Consider the following 3,995-nt stretch of genomic DNA (forward strand, 5'->3'; position numbering starts at 1 on the left):
GTTGCCCATATTGCTATCGCAATCCTTATTCACCTCTTCACTTCGATAAAGATGAAGATTTTCCCCTTAACCTGAATTCCTGACTCCAGCTGATTTTAAATACGCGGTCATTACACTAAAGAAAGTTTTTGTACTATTAATTGTCTTGGGGCATATTTCATACCCTAAATATTGAAAAGGAACATATTTTTTGAATTTTTTTCTGGAACTGTATACAATTGGTAGTTCCTTAGTGTTCCTGTGGTCTTTTGTAGGCTTCCTTCTAACATTTGCTCCTCAGGGGCACACTTCAAGATATCATCTATTAATATAATAACATAATAACATAACTTTTGAAAATGCTCTCTTACTAGAGTAAGAACATTCATTTGACACATAGTAGGGCTGTTTTTCAATCCCTCTGGCAAAACCGTTCATTCAGATCTTTTATAGGACTCAGCTAAATTAATGCTGGGCACTGAAAAGGCAAAACTTTTCATATTCTCTGTCTGGATCCTAACACTGGGGGCAGCCAGAAGCCAGAGGAACAGGAAAGAGAAGACAGCTTTATTGCCAATCAGGTATATATTCAGGAACTTCTCCTCTGCCTCTCCCCCTGCCTCATTTTTTATATCCTATAGCTCTCAGTGCCCCATATAAGTCTAAGGAACTATTGCCAAGTTACAGCTGGGGAGGATCTCCTCAGATCTTTGTGCTCACTCCTGCACATTCATCACTGGTCAAGATATTCTCATGCATGACAGCAAACACTCTGATGTTCTCAACAATAGTCAACAATCATAATCTCAATTTGATGGAAAACAGGCCCTGAGTACATGCACAATGAGGTCTGTAAGTACCAACAGCATTCCTGCCTGTTCCCATAACAGCATCCTTCAACCCCATAAGTTGACCCTGCACTAACCCAAATTGGTATTTTCTCATTTTCTCAGGCTAAACCTTCAACAAGACGCTTAACAGTTCTCCTTATCCAGAGGGATAGAATAGAAACAGTCCTTAATATGTGTAACCCACAGAGGTCATTCCCTAGGCAACTGAGTAGGGGATGGAAGCCCAGGCTAAAGAGTTCCCATAGTTTCCATCTGTTCATTCACTTTTCTCAAATCAGTCAACATCCTCCATTTTCCAGATTTCTTTTATAGAGCAAAATACAGGGGAATTCCAAGGACTTAGAGAAGGTTGTAAGTGTCCTTGGTCAAGTTGCTCCTATATTATATGTAATAAAGCCTGAATTTTTCCTGGGTAAGGGCCACTGTTCCACCCACTGGTGCATCAATTTTCAATTGGATGAGAATAGAGGTAAGGACTGGCAGACATTCATCAGCAGCTCTGACTAAAAAACTGAAGTGCTCAGTTGTAATCCCAACAGCTGTAAAATGCCTTTTCTCTTTTGCCTTGCTTCAGGTGTTGGGAAAGAAAAACTGTGCTGAAGGTGCCCAATGTATCATTGCCCCTCCTGCTCCTCCTTCTCCCACTCATGAAGGTAGAGTTGAGGGAGGAGGATAGAAAGCAGAGGATATCCCAAGGGCACATGCTTGGGCTTAGGCAGAAGTGAAGGCAGGCTGAGAAACTTCTCAGCACAGTCCTTATATTCCTTCTGCCCCAATTTGCCACGCTCCTCAAACTTCCCAGCCCCAATACAAATAACATAAATAAGCAAAATACTGTAAAAGACTTCCTTAGTTCCTTCCCATGTGCTGCAACCTCCTTGGCTACAGTCATAACCCCCTGCTTGTTTTTCTCTTCATACTTCCTTGTTTGACACCCATGCTAAAAGCTTTCTTTTTACTGTAACCTATTCAACATGTAAAGGACTGCTTCCATCTGAGGGAGGGGGTGAAGAGAGGGAGGGGAAAAATTGGAACAGAAGTGAGTACAAGGGATAATGCTGTAAAAAATTACCCTGGCATGGGTTCTGTCAATAAAAAGTTATTTAAAGAATAAAAATAAATAAATAAATAAAATAAAAGCTTTCTTTTTCTTTTTCTTGTATACCCCTAGGAGAAACAGTATGGTGGCTTTGGGGAGACTTCTTCACTTGGGCCAAAGTAAGGGTGATAAGGTTTGCAGCTGGAGGATTCTCTTACCAAATCCCTCTTCTAACACCAATGATCTCATTCGAAATTTACCAAAGACGAAGATGGAAGCAAATCTCCCAATAATTCATCATTTATTATAAGGAGCATATGACCTGATAATAAATGATATGATACATTTTTCTAAGCACAGAACAAAGTACAGAGAAGAAACCTTCTAATTGGTCAGCATCCCAAAGGTGAAAGATTATCATTGGCTGATTCCAAAGAAGCAGACATAAGTGCCACAGGTTATGAGGACTACCTCTCATTCACTACCTCCAAGGAATGCTTTTGTAAACTTACAGGTCCCAGCTGCTCCCAGAATATCCTGATGGCAACAGATTTACTGGTAATTGGGGAATTTGATAAGATCATCCTAATTGTTAAAGATGGGACAAGGATAGGTTCTCCTGGCCAAGTTTTCCTGGCTTCTCAGGAATAGCCCAGAAACTTTGCAAGAGGTGCTGAAACAATTCTGAGACAATATGAGACTGTGGAGAACAAAGTATATCTTTAACTCATGGCAACTGTATCCTTAGTGTGTAACATCAGGGAAGGAGATGTGAACTCTAGCACACCTAAGCTTCTCCACCCAACCATGAGAATATGAGCTTCATATTTAAGAGCATCATAATAGTATGAATAATAATGGTTTTGTACAAGAAGAATTGAATACAAGGAAAATAACCAAAAAGGAAAAAATATGGAACACTGTAGAGGGCTGGAACTATGCACTGGGATTAGGATTGCGAGCGCTTGAGGCTAACTTCTGATTGGACGATACTCTATGGGCATATGCTTGGAAAATGGTCCTTTCCACTATCCCTACTGGTTCAATGATTGGTGTATAGAGGACTGTAGGAGGGACTAGGGAGTGGAGTAAAGCTAGCCAGACACTCTCAGGGGAGAAGGTTGTGAAGAATCTGCTTCTATCCTGTTCAATTCTGAGTCTGAGGACCCAGAATAAAGATTGAGGACTTCTGCTTATCCTGACTCCGGCTGATTCTGGGGTGTCCTGGGTACAAGTGTGGTCGTTACAGAACACTTCATGAATTTTTGTGTCATCCTTGTGCAGGGACCATGCTAATCTGTATCATTCCAATTTTAGTATATGAGCTACCCATGTGGGTACCAGCCTCTCCTTTACTGGCCAGAAAGGGGAAAGGGGATTGGTGGTTCTATAAACTTCCCTACCTTTGGCCAAAAGGGAAAAAAGTCAAGTTCTCCATAACATAAATTACCCTGTCTCTTTTTACTATGAGGATGCATATTTCCACAATTGAAGCCCAACAACCAAACTGCATTCTGAGATTGGCAGAACAATTCTTTGCACTCACCCTCTGGATGACTTCAACCACAGAAAACTCTGAGAATAATTCCATATCCCCATTAGCTGATCTGATTGGAGAGGCACCTGTAATCCTCATGATCCATTCATGAATCCCGCTAGGAATCCCATTTGTGCATTGTTGCTATTATGTCTCCATGGTTAGGGCTACAGCTCACTGTGATTTATTGATAAAATATTGAGATTTGCCCACATTAAAGGGTGTTTCCTCTAGAGAACCCAGAGTTCATGTGTCTTGTTTTCCTCTTTAAATGGAATAAAGAAAGCCTTTTACTTATGGTCACTGTTAGCTTTTTGTCATTTTATTATTAGCATTAACTGTGCTTGTGATAATATATAGGAGCTCTCTGATTTCTTCAATGTAAATAGCTTGTTGCTGAGCTGCTATTATTCTCTCATTTGGACAGCCGTGACACCCAAAGGGTCTGCTCTAGGGAACTTGGTTCTCTCTAAGGCTACTGGTGACTCACTATGGCCAACAATCATTTCTCAGTCTGGTCTCTACACAGGAACCTCTTTTTGTATTCACAAAAGGAGAGACTGAAGGAACGACCATCTACTTAAGATTT

General features: G+C 40.8%; 1 non-coding gene across 1 annotated transcript; it reads right to left on the bottom strand.

Moving 5' to 3' along the window:
* Window positions 1-3,108: 3,108 nt before the first annotated feature.
* On the bottom strand, window positions 3,109-3,210 carry LOC127558450 (U6 spliceosomal RNA). The gene has a single exon (XR_007952839.1). It is a non-coding gene; the product is annotated as a U6 spliceosomal RNA (small nuclear RNA).
* Between the last annotated feature and the right edge of the window lie 785 nt (window positions 3,211-3,995).

The sequence above is a fragment of the Antechinus flavipes genome, chromosome 3, assembly GCF_016432865.1.
Source record: "Antechinus flavipes isolate AdamAnt ecotype Samford, QLD, Australia chromosome 3, AdamAnt_v2, whole genome shotgun sequence".
Lineage (NCBI taxonomy): Eukaryota > Metazoa > Chordata > Mammalia > Dasyuromorphia > Dasyuridae > Antechinus > Antechinus flavipes.